The sequence below is a fragment of the Panicum virgatum genome, chromosome 9N (genome assembly GCF_016808335.1).
Source record: "Panicum virgatum strain AP13 chromosome 9N, P.virgatum_v5, whole genome shotgun sequence".
NCBI classification, from domain to species: domain Eukaryota; kingdom Viridiplantae; phylum Streptophyta; class Magnoliopsida; order Poales; family Poaceae; genus Panicum; species Panicum virgatum.
Genome location: NC_053153.1, coordinates 7,082,437 through 7,100,778, shown reverse-complemented (window position 1 = coordinate 7,100,778; position 18,342 = coordinate 7,082,437). Strand labels below are relative to the sequence as shown.

The 18,342-nt window shown below is 47.7% G+C and overlaps 1 long non-coding RNA gene across 1 annotated transcript; it reads left to right on the top strand.

The window, feature by feature from the left end:
* The first annotated feature begins 661 nt into the window (after positions 1–661).
* Positions 662–2,475, top strand: LOC120690029. The gene is made up of 3 exons (XR_005681552.1): positions 662–1,164; positions 1,238–1,991; positions 2,060–2,475. It is a non-coding gene; the product is annotated as an uncharacterized LOC120690029 (long non-coding RNA).
* The last annotated feature ends 15,867 nt before the right edge of the window (positions 2,476–18,342 follow it).

Sequence of the window (18,342 nt, the reverse complement as noted above, 5' to 3'; positions counted from 1 at the left end):
TCAGATCCATACTTGCCCATTTCCAGTGTCATCCATGGCCCCTCTCGTAGCCCCCGAGACTAAGCTCGTGACGTTGAGATGGCTCCCAAGAAGGACAAAACCAAGGTTGAAGAGGAAGCAATTGCCAATATGTCAACAGGTTGGCGCAAAAGCAAAATGTCTGAAGCAGCGGTGCAAGAATTGGAAAATTTAGGTCTTCTCCAGACTCAGGGTGTGATCCAATGGCGTGCGGGGGAAGGAGAAGATTACCCCAGGGAAGGTACCCTCGAGACCGTTGTGTTCCGTGATTTCGTTGAACGTGGTCTTGCACTTCCCGTATCGGAATTTTTCTATGCTCTTCTGCAGTTTTGGGGAATCCAACTGCATCACCTGACTCCTCAATCCATTTTGCATCTTTCTATTTTTACTCATTTCTGTGAAGTATTCCTTGGCATTCTTCCCCACTTTCACCTTTTCCAACACTTTTTCACTCTTATTCCAGTTCCAAACTCCGCCAAACCTGCCGTTGTCGGGGGTTGTGAATTAGTACTCCGTCCTGAGACCCGAAACGAGTACTTGGCTTATGATCCATCGGGTAAAGGAGCCGAGTGAAAAAAATTCTGGTTTCATGTTGGGAACTTTGAGTCTCCACTTCCAGAAAGAACTCTTGGTGCCCCCCAAATCCAAGAAAACTAGTCGAGTAATGGACCTGGTGGCGAGCAAGTTGATTGCATCTTAAAAGAGATTGCTCATTTGAAGAATAAAGGAGTCACTGGTGATCATGTGGTCTTTTCGTTTGTAAGCCGTCGTATCCAGCCTCTCCAGCTTCGAAAGCATCCTGCCTTCAGATATAAAGGCACACAAGATCCCACCAGAATGTCACTAGAACCAATGGCTCAGTCTGAAGTAGTCAGGAGATGCTGCAAAGTACTCGACAACTTCGATAAGTCTTTGAAAAAACCCTCCCGGAAATGCATGGGTTTGTGTTTGGGAAACACTGTCGAGTACTTTTAGTTAACATTTTTGATCTTCTAACAAATTCTTTGCTTCTTTTGCAGAAAAAATATAAGTCATGGTATTGCATGCCACCGATTTCAATAGATGCTACTTCTGATGGATCAAGAAACAAAAGGCAACTCCTGGATCTTTGTTGTAGAGAAAAATTCCTTGTCTCGATGCTGGCCAGTAAGAATCTGATATTCTTTTGATTTCATCCTGTTTGCCTCACCTTTCTTATTTCAATCCTTGCTTGGCTTAGGATCCAATATCTTCCAGCACATGAGAAAAATCAAATCCAAGACTTTCGTAACTGGGTGCAGAGTGGTTCGGAAGGAACTAGTCGATCGGCCCCCGAGTCTCCAGTAATTGGGTTGATCGAGAACCCATCTGCTGGTTTGCCAAATGTAGACACGGCTGAGATATCAAATGTGCCAAACCCTTAAGCACCCGAACGTACTCCTGCAGCTGCTGAGGGTGCCTCCAATGCTGATGGAACTGGTAGTAGTGGAGCTCAAGGATCAAGAGGTCCTGCCGTTCGACTGGTGCCCTTTCAATCTAGGCCTCAGTCAACCCAGGAGGAGTTGGGAAAGGAATTGTTTGGTGATCCGTTGTTGTCCATAGATAATGTAAAGAAGCTTGCTGACTATATGCAATGGAGCTTCAAATATACCAAGGAGAGCCTTCTGCTGCTACTTGTCTTCTTCGAGTAGTTGGTGATGTTTGACCAGTCTTGCCTTGTATGTTACAGGACGTTGCCAATCGGTCTTTTTTAAAGTCTCAAGCTTTGTATAAGACTGTTGACAATCGGAAAACCTTAGAGCAGTAGAACGCCCTGATTGCCAAACGACTAGATGAATCACTTGCTGCTCGGAACAAGCTGTATGAAGCAAACCGAAAGCATCATCTAGAAATTTGTGATATGAAGCGGCAGATCAAGGGCCTAGGAGAAGAAAGATCAAAGCTCCAGGAAGAGAATTCAAAGCTTCAAAAACAGTTGCAGATTACTCAAGCTTGTGAGTATTCGATCTTGTGTCTTGATATTGCTTTGTAAAAAATAATTACTGAAATATATTTTTGGTAGGCTCTCCAGATGACCATACTCGACTGGTAGCAGCAGCTCATGTCATTGTGGACATGGTTGATTTTGAAGAGGGGTCGTCGAATAGCAAATCCTTGGAAGAACGTTTAGAAGAGGCTCCCAAGAAGATCTTTGATGTCATGACGGCTACCTCCAAGAATTATCTGACCCACATGATAGGAGTTGTCAAATCTTACTTGCCTCAGTTCAATTTAGCTCCCATAGCTAAAGGAATAGCTCCCAATTGTTCTGATGAGAAATTTCGGGACCATTGTAAAGAATCAGAAGTGATTGCTGATGAAATTCTGAAGAACTTGGCAGAGTAAACTGTTTGTAACAACTCATTGTCTTTGTAAACATTGCTCTTATCCCATTGGTATGTCTTCAGAAATATTATCTGATACCGTAGGATATGTACAGACTACTCGAATAATCGAGTAAAATGCTTGCATGGAGTAATCTTTATAGTTGATCAGTTAGGATGAATCCTGTCGGATTACCCAGATAGAAAGACTACAAAGATATCCATAAACTACTCAAGCAAACGAGTAGTGTGTCCTAACCAAGGACTGGAGTAGTTTTTAAGATAGATCTGTTAGGATGAACTACGTCGAGTTATCCAAGATGAAATCATCTTAAAGACACCCAATACCTATTCGAGCTTGCGAATAGGGTGTCTAGCTTGTAGACTGGAGTAACTACTAAGATTGACCTGTTAGGATGAACCCCGTCGAGTTACCCAAGATGGACAAAATATAGTAGTATCCATAACATACTCGAGTGAGCGAGTAGTTTTGCCTTTAGACAAGGCTGGAGTTCCTTATAGTTGACCTGTTAGGATGAACTCTGTCGAGTTACCCAAGGTGGACAACTAGTAAAGTTATCCATATACCTTCTCGAGCTAGGCGAGTAGGTTGTGCCCTTATATCGAGGACAAGGATGTGGCTTGTATAGTTATCCTGATGGACAACTGTGTAAGCTATCCAGAGGGAGTTATCCAGGTCGGTATGAATCTGTAGAGATTATCCTGGTTGGATGAACTTTTTCAGAGAATAATCAGAGATAGTGACCATTATGTTACTTGGATCAAGGGTAAAATCTACGCAAGTGCTCAATGTTCCAGGAATTGGGTACCTCGTTGCCATCTGCATCAGTAATTCTGTATGATCCGGGTCTTATAACCTTAGTTACAATGAAATGACCCTCCCATCTGGAATTTAATTTGTGCAATCCTGTTTCATCATGAATCCTTCGTAATACCAGATCTCCAACATTGAAAAATCTTTGCTGGACATTGCGATCATGATAGCATCGGACTCCTTGAAGATATCTAGCCGATTGTGTTAAAGCATCGATTCTGGCTTCTTCGACTGAGTCTAACTCAAGTTGTCGTGCTTCATCTGCTTCTCCTTCTTGATAGGCTTCTACCCTTGGAGATTTCCACATGATATCTGCGGGTAATATAGCCTCAGACTCATAAGTAAGGAAGAAAGAAGACTGTCCAGTTGCTTTGCTAGGTTGCGTTCGCAGCCCCCAGACCACATGGGGTAATTCTTGAATCCACTTGCCACCTTTCTTGGTGTTGGCGTCGTAGAGTCTTTTCTTCAATCCATCAAGTACTAAACCATTTATGTGCTCTACTTGACCGTTTGCGCGAGGATGAACTACTGAAGCATATTTGACCTCGATGCAGGAGTTGTCACAGAAGTCCCAAAAAGATTGTGACGTGAAGTTAGAGCCAAGATCCGTAATAATGGTGTGAGGAAATCCAAACTGGTGAATGATGTCAGAGATGAAATCCACTGCTCTATCGGATGAGATCTTGACAATGGGCTTGTACTCGATCCACTTGGTGAACTTGTCGACTGCTACCAGCACATGATTGAATCTTCCTGGAGCTACGGTTAATGGTCCGATCATGTCCAAACTCCAACAGACGAACGGCCATGATGGAGGAATTGTTATCAAGTTGTGTGCTGGGACGTGAGTCTTTTTGCCAAAAAATTGGCAGCCAGGACATCATCTGACAAGGTCTTCTGCATCTAAAACGGCTGTTGGCCAGAAGAAACTTGACTTGTAAGCCTTGCCGACTAGTGTCCTTGATACGGCATGGTTGCCGCAAACTCCTTCGTGTATCTCTCTGAGGATGTCTTTACTTTCTTCAAGGGTAACACATTTCATGAGGATGCCAGAAGCAGAGCGCTTGTATAGGTTGTCGCCGACGAGAACGAAACCCTCGCTACGCCTGATGATGCGGGCAGCTTCAGCGCTTTTAGGATTAGCATGTGGTGAAAGCTTGAACTCCTTGATGAAGTCAATAAACTGGGTCTGCCAATCTTCTTCAATCATCAGTACCTCTCTGGCTGTGGGCGGGGCCTCCGTGTCAGTGGCTTGTTGGCTTTGTACCTTGACTGATGGATGATCAAGTTCATGGACAAAAACTCTCAGTGGAACAGCTGCTCGAGTAGATCCAAGTTTGGAAAGGACATCGGCTCCCACGTTGTTGTCACGGTCTACGTGGTGGATTTCCAATCCGGAGAACTTGTTTTCGAACTTCCTGATTTCCTCGACGTATGCGTCCATTGTATCCTTATTGATGTCCCATTCTTTATTGACTTGTTGAACGACGAGTAGAGAATCGCCGTAAACAAGTAGTCGCTTGATGCCGAGAGAAACTGCTAGTCGAAGGCCATGTAGCAGTGCCTCGTATTCAGCCTCATTGTTGGAGACCTTGAACAAGATTTGGAACACATACTTCAATTGTTCTCCCTTAGGGGAGATGAATAGAACTCACACGCCGCCTCTGTCGAGCTTGAGTGAGCCGTCAAAGTACATTACCCAATGCTCTGGAATGTTATGTGGTGCTGGAATTTGATTTTCCCACCATTCAGCTAAGAAGTCGACTAGTGCCTATGACTTGATTGCTGTTCTTGGCTTGAAGTTGATTTTCAAGGCTCCCAGTTCAACTGCCCACTTTGAAATTCGTCCAGTGGCATCCCGATTGTGGAGTATATCCCCCAATGGGAAGTCAGTTATTACTGAGATCTTGTATTTGTCGAAGTAATGTCGAAGCTTCCTGGAGGTGATTAGAATTCCATATAAAAGTTTTTGGATTGATGGATATCTAACCTTTGATTCAGAGAGTACTTCACTAATGAAGTAACTGGTCTCTGAATGCCATAGGTGTGGCCTTCCTCCAGGCGTTCGACTACTATCTCCGTACTGACTATATGAGTAGTCGCAGCGATGTAGAGGAGTAGTTCCTCGCCAGGTAGTGGAGCTGTTAGAGTCGGCGGTGACTGGAGATGATGCTTGTGGTTCTCGAGTGCTTCCGCGGCCTCTGTAGTCCACTCGAACTTATCTTGTCGCTTCAGGATCTTGACGAAAGGTAAACCCCGTTCGCCAAGCCTGGACAAGAATCGATTCAGAGCTGTCATGCAGCCTGTAAGCTTCTGGACGTCCTTGATAGTAGCTGGAGCATCCATAGTCATGATGGTATTGATCTTCTCTGGATTGGCCTCAATTCCTCGGTTACTGACGATAAATGTGAGTAGTTTTCTAGAGGGTACGCCAAAGACGCACTTGGTTGGGTTGAGTTTCCAGCGAAATTTTCGGAGGCTGTTGAAGATCTCTTTTAGATCAATAATGAATTGGTCCTGGGTCTTGGTTTTGACGACAACATCGCCGACATAGGCTTCAACATTGCGATGTAACTGATCGGCAAAGCACAGCTGTATCGCACGCTGGTAGGTAGCACCAGCATTCTTCAACCCGAAAGGCATGGTCTTGTAGGCGTATGCCACGTAAGGGGTAATGAAAGCCATCTTGATTTGGTCTTCTTCAGGACAATCTAATGATACCTGAGTAGCAGTCGAGGAAGGATAACAGGACACATCCTGCTGTAGAATCGATTACTTGATCAATACAAGGTAGCCCAAAAGGATCCTTTGGGCAATGCTTGTTTAAATCGGTGTAGTCGACGCACATCCTACACTCATTGTTGTTTTTCTTCTGGACGAGTACAGGGTTAGCCAACCATTCAGGATGGTAAACTTCCTTGATGAACCCTGCTGCGAGTAGTTTTGCCAGCTCTTTTTTGATGGGTTCTCGCTTGTCCGATGAGAAACGCCGCAACCGTTGTTTCTTTGGTGTGTCTTTAGAGTCAACCTTCAAGGCATGCTCGATCAACTCCTTGGGTACCCCTGGCATATTCGCTGGTTTCCATGCGAATACATCTCGGTTGGCCCTAAGGAAGTTGACGAGCTCGAGTTCCTATTTGTCACCCAGTCCTGCTCCGATGATGGTGGTTTTGAAGTCGTCTCCCTCTTGTAGCTGGATGGTCTTGGTGCCCACGTCACCAGTAGCTTAACCAATGACTGGCTTGGCTTCTCGGAAGGCATCGACTCCTTGAGTGAGAGTTCCTTAGCAGCAGCAAGTATTTCGCTGATGGAGCTAGGGACTCGGATTGTGGCAGCATGATCTATTGCTTCCTTGTCGCATTCGAAGGACTTGAGGAGGTCTCCTCGTAAGGAAAGTACTCTTGTGTTGCCTGGCATCTTGAGGAGCAGGTACATGTAGTGTGGTACTGCCATGAACTTGGCTAGCGCTGGTCTTCCCAGGATGGCATGGTAGGAAGATTCGAAGTCAGCTACTTCGAATTTAATATATTATGTCCGGAAGTTCTGTTCTGTACCGAATGTGACTGGAAGAGTAACCGAGCCAATTGGTGTAGAGAAATTTCTGGGGACGATGTCGTAGAATGGAGCCTTGCTTGGAGTGGTAGACTCATGTAGTTGATGCCCATCTTTGCCAATGTACTTGTGAAGATCAAGTTGAGCCCACTTCCGCCGTCTATAAGCACTCGAGTAAGCTTGGTGCCTTGGACGAATGGATCGAGTACTAGCGGGAACTTTCCAAGTTCAGAGAAGCTGGTCCATTGATCTTCCCTGGAGAAGGTAATGGGGACCTCGCTATATTTTAGTGGCCTTTGAATTGCTGGCTCGACTGATAGGATCTCTCTGAGTAGGAGCTTCTGGGCTCGCTTGGAGAAGCTGGGATCTCCTCCAAATATGACGTTGACGACGTTTTGTTGCTGTTGGAAACCATCCATGTCTTTCTTGTCGTCTTCGTCATCTTTGTCCTGTTCTTTCTTAGGAGTGACTGCAGGTGCCGACTGGAAGGATTTGCGCAGAATCGTGCACTCCCACATCGAGTGGTTGCTCTTGGGGTGGATTTTACATCTCTTGTTGTGAAGAATCTTGTCGAACTGGTCCCGCGGCTTGTCGCCCTTTTTACCACACGCGGTGCGATCCATAGTGCCGACAGTGTCGCCGGGCTTGCGTTTGCGCGCAGGATCCCGCTGATTGCTGGGCCCTCCACGGTCGTTGTGGCGCTTTCCATTGTTGTCGTTGTTACGGCGTGGGAAGCGACTGCGTTCTTGCTCTTCTTCGTCTGCCCTGCGCTGCATCATGTCTCGTAGCTCCACTACCATTTTGGGGCGATTACGCCCGAAGTCACGGTATAGAGACTGGATGGTGATGCCACCCTGGAAGTAGTTGATGACATCGTCGTCGGCGACGTTGGGGATGGTGGCTCTTGTGTCGAAGAAGCGCTTGACGTAGGATCTGATCGACTCGCCTTGCTCCTGCTTGCACATGGATAGAGTGTGTCGAGTAGCTACTCGGTGTAGCGACCCTTGGAAGTTGTCGATGAAGGCCTTCTTGAGGTCATCCCACGAGTGTATGGACTCGCACGCCAAGCTTTCGAGCCATGTGAAGGGTGCGGGCTCCAGGGCCATCGGGAAGTAGAAGACCTTGGTGTTGGTGTCTCCCCCTGCAACACTAACAGCGGTCGAGTATAAACATAACCATTGAACAGGGTCTTGCTTACCGTCGTACTTTTGGATGTTCGTCGGCTTGAAAACCTTTGGGTACTTGACGTTGTCGAAGACTCTGCTGAGGGCTTGGAAGCGATCAGAGTTGTCTGCAAGCTGCGATCTGCGTCTTGCGTTGATGATGTCCCGTGCATCCATCATAGAGTCGGCTACCTCTTCCCTGTTGTGCCCCCTGTTGTTGTTGTTGTTGTTGTTGTTGTTGTTGTTGTTGTTGTTTGGCTGAGGCCCAGGGGCCTGGTTTGCCGGCTGTTGGCCACCCCTGGGGCGATGGCTGCTCGCGGCTTCTTGATCCTCTTGATTTCTTTGAATTTGTTGCTCCGGCTGTTGTTGTCGATGGTGACCTCCAGGAGTACGGCTTGCCTGAGGTATGACTGTTGCCGTAGCCCTTGACCGTGTACCATGAAGTGAGGACAATGGGTTTTGTCTCTCGAGCTGTTCAACAGCATTCTTGGTAAGGTTTATGACTCGTTCCATCTCTGGGTTTCGAGGCATTTGCATGAGTCGTAGGGTTGCTTCTGTCATCGCAGCAATTGGTATTCTGAAGATAGGATCTGTGACGTTGTTGAATTCGTTGTTGAGGTTGCGTGGGGGAAGGCGTGCTCGTTCGGTAGCGTGAACCCTGCGCTCTCCTTTACGTTGATTTCTTGCCCTGCGAGCTGTGCGGGCAGCTTCATCTTCATCTTGTGGAGCGTCTTGGGTCAGATTGTCTGCTGAGATCTGATCCAAGGTTTTGTTTGGATCATGCTGACTAGCTTCAGGTTGTTGGATGATCATTGGAACCAGGCGTTCGGGAGAGACGCTTTCCAGGTCTGAGTCATAATCAGCTAGGACGGTTTCTCCGGAGCCAGTTTCCCTCTCAGTTATGAGGGGAGTACCGTGTTGAAACGGAAGATCGTCAATCCTGGCAACTTCCCAAAGGTTGTTGTCGGATTGTTATTCCGGCTAGTCCACCAAGGGTGTACCTGGCAGTAGAGTTTCAGGATGGGGATCTCAGGACCAAGAGCTCGATGGTAACACGAAGACACAGGGACTTAGACAGGTTCGGACCACAATGAGCGTAACACCCTACGTCCTGTGTTCGGGGTTGTATTAGGGTTTGTGGAATGTTGTGAGAAGATCCCTAGATATTCAGGCCTCTAGCTGGAGTCTCTCATACTAATCCACTGGGGATCCCATCTGCGCGCAGCCGAGTCCTGCACGCCGAGTAGTCGTAGCCGAGTCACCGAGCAGGGTAGTCTCCCGGGTTCGGGGACCCCACTCGGCAGGGAGGTACATAGATCTACCTCCGTCAGTTGTCGAGTAGTTCCGCGAGAGTATGGCTTCGGCAAGATTCGAGTTGGATCTTTGCCATCACATTGGTGATGAAATCCAGGCTGTCTTGAGATGACTCAACTGGATCTAAGTATACGTCGAAAATGGGTGCCTCCCAGCTAGCGGTGACCGAGTGGTTTCCGACGTAAGGAGGGTGATCCAAACTATTTTCATAGATGGATCTGATCATCTGTTTGTAGGCAGATGATGAATTGCGCAAGCCGAATATGAGTTGAGCAAAAGGAGTCCCAATCCGAGTAGATTTCGGTTTGAGGTCAATCTGAGTTCGAGTGGAACTCGAGTTGTCTTCGAGTTTCGCCTCGATCTCCTTGGCGAGGTCGGGAAGCAACATGATGCTGCGATCGTCAGATCTGGAAAGTTTGTTGGAGTCTTCCGACGTGATGATCTTCAGCGTGGGTAAGTTGGTTAGGTGGATATCAAAGCCGCCCGAACCGTTGGCGACGCAGACCCACGAGCCGAAGATGAAGGTGGCGCCTTGAGGAGGCGCCATGATGCTGAAAGCGAAGGTGGCCATCGAATTCGCCGATAAACTCGCCGACTCCCCTACCTGGGGCGCCAACTGTCGGTATTTACCGCCAAGCCTGCTCAGGGATACCCTTAGCAGTAAGGTTTGTAGGTAGGGATCGACTGCTCTGGAACTCGATGGTGCAAGGAACACAAAGATTTAGAATGGTTCGGGCTGCGAGTTGCGTAATACCCTACGTCCTGTGTGGTAGATGGTATTGCCTTAGGTGTTTATCCTTTTTGAGGGGGTCCCTACCCGCCCTTATATATCCGGGGGGACAGGTTTACATGGAAAGTTCTAGCTGAGTACAGTTTTAGTCCTACTACAACACAATTGGGTAGTTTCCTTTGTACTGCAGCTAGTTCTACGCCTATTCAGATAGTTACAAAAGAGGTAAGGTACATGCCATGAGCTATCCCTTACTCTAGAATATTATATGCCTATAAGCAGTCCCGCTGCCCCGGGTCTGACAGACCGGTCAGAGGAAGCAGTCTGACCGGTCGGCTCTGTGTCATTGCCCTGCTACATCATAGAAGTAAGTGTAGCTGATTCTCCATCGGCTTTAGGACTGTAGAAACAAAACCCTCCTTGGTGCAACTGATCAAATTATAATCGGTCAAGTCCAGGCCCGATAAACACTTGATGTTGTCATGTGCACCGAAGAACTCGGAATCAGCGGTACCAATGAAGGAAGAGGCATCACCATGCACAACCTCAACCTCATCGCCGATCCACTGAATAAGAAACTGGTGCAAGGAAGATGGTACACATTGATTGGAATGAATCCAATCACGTCCAAGTATAAGGTTGAAGTTACCTTGCACCTCGGAGACGAAGAATGTCGTAGCAACCGTCTTGCTCCCAACGGTCAACTCCATCAAAGCAACCCCCTTGACACCAATGGGGTTACCTCCTCCAACGTCGCTGACTGTCATGTTCGTCTTGATGAGCTCTTCGTCCATCCCGCCAAGTTTTTGTAGAGTGAATAGGGCATCAAGTTGACAATTGCCCCACTGTCCACAAGCATACGAGAAACTGGCTTCCCGTTGATGTGCCCCTCACGTAGAGAGCCTTCAAGTGATTATCCGAATCTTTGGGCTTCTGAAATATAGCTTCACGGGGCCCAAAGTCCAGGTGTGCGGTCTCCTCCTCCGGAATCGCCCAATAGTCATCAGAAAAGCGCACAACATTGATCTCCATGTTAGTGCGTTCCAGAGAAGCCTCGTAATCCACCAACTCCTCGTCCTCTGCTGCTGAAGGAGCTGCTGGAACCTCTGGTGCGCCAGGAGCCGAAGTAGGAACCACTTCTTCGGCCTTCTGCTCAGGCTCAGGGTCAACCGGTCTAACCGGTTGCTCTGAGCTGTCAGACCGGTCCGGGACACCGGTCAGACCGGTCGGTTGGAGTGGTCTGGCCGGTCCTGTAGGCTGGTCAGCTGCCTTGACCTGCCACACTTTGCCTTGAGGGATCCTTGGTCTGTACTTGTCGAACTGCTCATCCCTCAACTTCTCCGCCTCCTTTTCCTTCTGTTCTTAGCGGCGAAGACGCTGCAACCTCCTCTTCTGAGTATGTGTTAACCCCGGTGGGCACCACCTAGGCTGAAAGTACTTCTCCTTGTCTTGGTCATTGAGGTTGCTGCCGCTGGCCTCATGATCATTGGCAAACACAAGCTTCTGAGAACCGGTCCCTCTTGTGCATCTTGAGCTTTGCCCTTTCTGTCTTCAATTTGCACAACCTTTGCAGCTGGAACCTTCTCAGAATCAACTTGCATTGGCACCGGTTCATCCTTCTTTTCTTTAACACGATATTCTTGGCGAACTGGACGAACTTGGGCCGGCCTCTGCTGAGACCGGTCTGACAGGTCGGGGTAGACCGGTCTGACAGCAGGTCCGGGATTCTACCCCTGACCAGATTGATGCTGACCCAATCAGTCATGAACCGGCTGCTTCAACCTATCAAACACAGGTCCTCTGGAGCTTCCCTCCCCCTGAAAGTGTGGTGGATATGGCATCGGATAACATTGCATCCAAAATCCCCCGTTTTCCCATGCAGGAAACTGAGAATCCGACGCCGGTGGAGCCCATGGCCTTGTAGCGTACATTGGCTGCATCTGCTGAGGAGGGAACAAGGTAACCACATCACCCCTGTGCTTTTTTTATTCTCCCCTAGGAGATGAAGGTACGCCTTGATGCGGAGGTGACCTAGGTCTCTTTTTTAGGGGCCGATCGTTTCGAATGGCCTTTGAGTACTTGTTCAACAATTGTCCAAAGGTAGGCTTCTGACTTACGATCTTGCCCTGCACCTTTGGCTGGTTAGTCTTCCATGTACCCACTTCCGGACGCTTCGGCTTGAATGTCCGGGGCTGATCACCAGGGCGGTCTGACCGGCCGTTGGAACCGGTCTGACCAGTCTGACCGGTCGAAGAAACCGGTCTGATCGGTCGCGGCTGAGCAGCAGACCGGTTGCCTGAAGAAGAATCCCCTTGCCCCCCGAGCATGAGGGGCTTAAGTATGATCCTCAGATTCTTCTTCCCATCAGGAGTCTTCTCCTGAATCACCTCCCTGGCCAGAATCTTGTTATCAACAGTCAACAGCCTTTCATCACCAATGATCACGTTACTGTCTTTTGCCCCTTCGGCTTGATCCGGCCGAATCAGCACCTTTGCATTGTTGAGATCAATGGTATGAACTGGGAACAGAGCTTTATCTATCTTCATCTCCGGAAAGGTCAATCGTCCTTCATTTATGGCCGATTGTACCTGTCGACGAAACACATTACAGTCATTAGTTGCATGAGATGAAGAATTATGAAATTTACAATAAGCGCGCCGCTTTAGCTCCTCAAGCGGCGGTATAACATGAGTAACTTTCAAGTGCCCAAGTCGTAATAATTCATCAAAAATACGATCACACTTGGACACATCGAAAGTAAATTTCATCTCCTCTTGCCAATTCTTTTGAGTCGGCTTGAGAGATGTACAAGTAGATGGTTTGGCCGAGGCGGGCCAAACAAACTCTGCAGCGTATACCTCTTTGTCTTCATCGTCCGATGAATCGGAATCATATTCAACAACATGAGTGTTTGAACGATGAGACTTGTAGGTATCCTTTGCTTTTTTTAAACTTGGTTTCTTGACTCAAAGCTTTAGCCTGAAGCTGATTTATAGAATAAAAACTTGAACCATCAAGCTTTTCTCTATAACTAGAACGTAAACCCGCCAGAGCCAAATCAACCAAATCCTTTTCAGAAAGTGACAAATTAAAGCATCGGTTCTTAATATCTTTAAACTTTTTAAAGTATTCTTGGTTGGATTCATCTCTACCCTGTCTAATCGATGTCAAATCTGTCAACTTAGTTTCATTATCCTCGCTATAAAAGTGATCATAAAACTTTTGCTCTAATTCGTCCCAAGAACGAATCGAGTAAGGAGCTAACGACGAAAACCAAGAAAAAGCCGTTCCAGTTAAAGATAAAGAAAACATGCGAACGCGCAAAGACTTGCTAGAACCGACTTCTCCAAGTTGAGCAATATATTGGCTAATATGCTCCCAAGTGGATCAGTTATCATCACTGCTAAACTTGACAAAATCGGGAAAACGCCAACCAGTAGGGTAAGGAATCAAATCAAATGCATCAACGTACGGCCTACGGTATAGCCGACTCCTACCCGCAACAAAACCAAGTTTTTCTTTAAACATATCAGCCAGATCTTCTCTCATCCTAGCAAGATCGGCCTCATAGTTACCCGTAGATGTTTGGCCAAAACGATGTGTCGTAGGATCAATTGTGGACATCGTTTGTGCGGCATACTGCAGATTGGCCCTAAGCCAATCATCCCAAACATCCTTGGGCAACGGTGGAGGAAAAGGGGGTTCACCGTATGACTTTGTCGTATCCGGCGGCACAAAATCCGCCAATTCTCGCTCCAGGCGTGACTTGTGGCTGTGATGCAGAACCGAGCACCATGGTACCTGTCTGAGGGACCGGTCCGCCCGCGGGGCACCGGTCTGACCGGTCGGGGCGACCGATCTGACCGGTTCGGCTCTGGACCGCCGAACTGAGCCCGGCGGGGGCGTCTGTCCCGCGAAGTAATTCGGCGGCATACCATATTGATAATTCTCTGACGGTGCAGCCGAAAGACTAGGGTTAGGGGAAAAATTAGAATAATCATTGACAGTTTTCTTCCCCTTGTTTTGCATACTCAAGTCCATAAGTATATCTTGTGTAAGCTTTTGGGATTGTTCAAATCTACTCAAAAAGGCATCGGCAAACTGCTTAATAAAATCGAAGGTAAAACTTACCTCGCTTGAAGTGGAAGCAGATGAAACAGCAGCTGTAGCCGTAGTAGATGGGTTCGGCGGAGGCGGTGCGAATGTGGGCATGTTGAACTCCTCCTTCTTGAACACGCCTTGTCGAGTCTTCCCGAAGCATGCAAGCAATCTCTTCTTGGCATCCTCCAATTCCTTCTGGAATGCAGCCTCAAATTGCTTGCGCGTCTCCTCAGGTATGTCTTCATACTTGATATCGATGGGAGTTGCATCTACCTTGGGATCAACCTTCTCACCGGCCATTACGCCCGATGAACTCAGATCTATCCCCAGCGGAGTCGCCAAAAAGTATGTTGACGCAGTTCTGATCAACACACAAGCGCTAGAACGCGCGGATCGCAACGATCAGATCACCAGCGACGAAACCCGGCGACCGGTCAGACCGGTCGCGCCAACCGGTCAGACTGGTTGGACGCAAAAAAATGCCGCAAGACCTAGAACCTCAAGCTCGGGAGGAACTCCGTCGGAGCTCGAAGATCTAGGGTTGTCTTGAGGTCGGCAGGCCACTCAAGACGTCCTTGAATGCCGTCGAGACGAGAAAAGAACAGCACGAGGCTGGAAAAGATAGGGTTTGGAGAAAAATAGGAAAATAGTAGATTGATTAATTCAATTGGGTAGAAGGACCTCAATCGGCCGTGGCCTTTATATTTATAGGCCGGGGAAGACGTACCTCTTCCAAATTGAGTTACAAACGGATTCCACAATACAAACCCTAACTCTACCCGGACTGCACAGGCCCAGACCGGTCGGCCTCGGTGTTTGCCAATTTTGGCCTCCAACACCGACCCTTTTTTTTAATTCCGGACGTCCATAGCATTACCGAACTCTTATTTATGCCTACAAAACCCATCACATACGATTGATTGGCAAAAACTTGCTTGATGGGATTGGACCCTTGGCGAAAACTTTCGCCTGTTATAAGCCGATGATCATTTACCTTCTTAGACGTGTCCGCCCATTGGACTCCGTCCCCTAATTCTATGAATTCTTCCTGACCGAGTATCTTGACCAGCGTGTTTAGATGATCGTGTTGCCGCTGGCGTCGTGCTCCTCCTTGAAGGCATCGTCTTGAAAGTTGCCCCCTCCTTGAGACCTTGACTACTGCCTATGCAAGAATCCTCTCGAAATCTAGAAGAAAGGAAAAAAATAGGTAAATCCTGTTCGGCGATCCAGGTTAGGCCCAATGGCCCGTTTTGGTGTTCGGGTTCTTGATCTGGGTCAGCATATTCGTGGGTGGTGTTGGGAGGCCATAAGGTTGTGTGGTTCTTCAAGGCTATTTGGTCTATTGAAGTAGAGTTTTGACTTGAGTGGCTTGTGATATCCAATCTGATCTGCTGGAGTTATTTGTCTAAATGAGTTGAGTTCAGCATGTGCTGATATTCTCGTCCGAGCAGCCGAAGTTGCTTGTTGAGTTGAGTGGTGTATATAGTGGCGTTTGGTGGCCTATTTCTTTTTTTTTTAATCTTAAGGCATGTTGGACTTTCAATAACTAGGAAGATATTGTCCCTTTCAACCCTGGTCTATTTGCTGCAGTATCTTTAAATCTTATATTCACCTAAAAGAAAATTACTTGTAAAGAAATCAACAGCTCATGATCATGCAGTTAACTAATTCTACCGATGAAGTTTGGCTAACTTTGATTTAGAATAAATCTAATATGGCATGTAAATAAAAATGGATGTAGTATTCAGAAAAAATAATTCTCTGCGGTGGTGCTGCACAGTGCTCATGGTGAGACACCACCCGGATGCCCAAAGCTTGTCAACGATTAATGCGAGCGAGCCAACCAGCTGAGTCGCCGACAAAGTATTAAGAGCATTTCCAAGAGTTTTTCAAAATTGCACTCTCAAAGAGTGTGTTTGGTTGACTGTTTGGAATAGCTGTGGCTTTTGCAAAAAAATCTACAAACAGACCCCATATGTCATTCACAGTACACACCACTCAGCCCTCTCCATCTCTCACTTATGAGTGGGGTCCACTCGTCATCTTCTTCCTTCATTCTCCCAGAGCAATCGCACAAATGTCAATCGGGGCTAGGCAGTCGCCGGCGAGCCGCTGCGCCGGCAAGCAGCTGCGCCTGGCTCGCCACCGCCATCCGCGGCCCCGCCCACGTACTGCCGCCGGCAGCAGCCCCGTCCGCCGCCATGCGCACTGCCATCACCCGTGGCCCCACCCGCCGCGCGGGCCCCGGCCTACTTGTTCACGCCACTGCTCAAGGCCGCCGGTGAGGGGCGTCGGAGGGGAGGTCCGCCGTAGATGAGGGGCGTCGGAGAGGAGGTCCACCGGAGGTGAGGAGTGCCGGAGGGCCGCCGGTGAGGGAGCAGAGAGGGTCGTGAGGAAGGAGAGAGTGACGGAAAAGAAAACGAAGGTGAACCGATATCCTCATAACCAGTGGCAAGTGGGTAATTTTTTGACCCAAAAGCTAGTGAAAGCAGGGGGTCCTGGTGCTTTCTAATTTGTACTAGACAAAAGCTGCTTTTGGCTGTGGTTTTAGATGACTGCCAACCCCTTTGGTTGGAATATTAGTTTTTGGAGGCAAAAGGCACAACCAAAACCCCAACCAAACACACCCTAAATCATTATTTGGAGAGCCATGTACTTAAAAATCCCTCTCTATACATCTTCACTCTCCAACAGCTTTTCTATATCTTGTTTACACTCTAGAGAGTCATTTTCGTTATCTATCTTTGGCTAATGAGAAATTCGGAATAGATGATGGCTACATTTGGATAATCATTTGGAGAAGCTCTTGGAGGCTATTTTTTCATGAAAAATTCATTTCTAACAATTAGGATGATTATAAAAAATCTCTTGATGTTGCTCTTAATCTCTGCAGGTAGCTATCCTCGTCCTTTCCGCTAAATGGCTGAAGTCGTCAGAAACAAAAATTGAGTTGGTTCACAAAAACAGATTGAACCGCCCCTGCCGTCGAACGATGACGAGTGGTGCCTCAACGAGCTCGATGCCGCGGATGCTGGATGCACCTCGAGTCCTGGACTCTAGCTGTTTGGAGTGGGTGTATTTGACTAGTTTTGCATGCGGCCGGAAGGTCTGGCTAAGAGCGCAGACTTTGTGTACGACCCCGATAGCTCCGAGCCCCTGATGGCTCCATGCTCGATCTCGTCATTGTCAACCACGACGGCGCCTAGACCCCGACCTCTACCGCGACCCGCTCCTGCAGGGCATCCTTATGTATTTGGGTCTCTGGAGCAAACCGTCGTAGATGCGAATCAAGAGAAAGAAGCAAACCTGGGACGAGAAGCACTCGGCTCAGAAGGAAGCTCGGTTGAATATGCAATTGGTTGATTGGCTCGCCAGTCCGGAATGTTGGCGGTGTCGCACCACGCGCACTGTGCAGCACCGCCGTAGAGATTTATCTTCCAACGCTCAGGTTACCATATGTTTTTTTTTTCTCAAATACGCAGTGCGTATTTTTGTATTAAACAGAAAGTGAGAAAAAATCACATACATGCTCAACGCCGAGTGGAAAAACCACCCGACAAGCACCAAACGGTCACAAGATCCGTTTAGTGAAAACAAAAAACTTCGACCTAACAGTACAAGATTGTGCTATTATTCTAGAGCTGCATATTCCCCATCGTGGAGAGCTGGCATATCAGTTCACAAATGATTATTTTAGTTAAACCTGTTCCTTCAAGGCTCAGAAATTAAGTGAGTGCCGAAGTTCAATCAGTTGAATTTAGAGGAGCATTCCTTGCATTATAACATTATTATGACATGACTATTTGCCTTCATCAATGATTTACTGAGTGTTAGAGCAACGCTTATGATTCCGCTGTCGGTCGGCTGCAAGAAAGTGCCAGCGCATGGGAACGGGAGGAGGGGTGGTTATGGACCCTGCCCTCCTTTAATGCTCTCCATGAATGGCAGTCGGTAAGCGTTAGGCGAGCACATCGCACAATGCACCCTCAAGCCGGCGCCTCACAACTCGTTCGATTTCTTCTCTCTCCTACTTTCTCTCTCTGCCACATCAAATTTAGCTAGCTCTTCGCCGCTTATTATACTTGCTGACAGCAACTGACCTTGGCTTTGAGATTATCACCCTCTTCAATGGTTTGTGTGCTGAAGGTCAGCTTGAAGTGGGCCTGTAATTTTCAATGCCTGGCCAAAACTGCTAATGTCATTACTGGGAGTGATATGTGTGTTGCCCTATAACATTAAGTATATGTTGAAGAAGACACTAATCCAAGGAACAAACACAACTGCAGG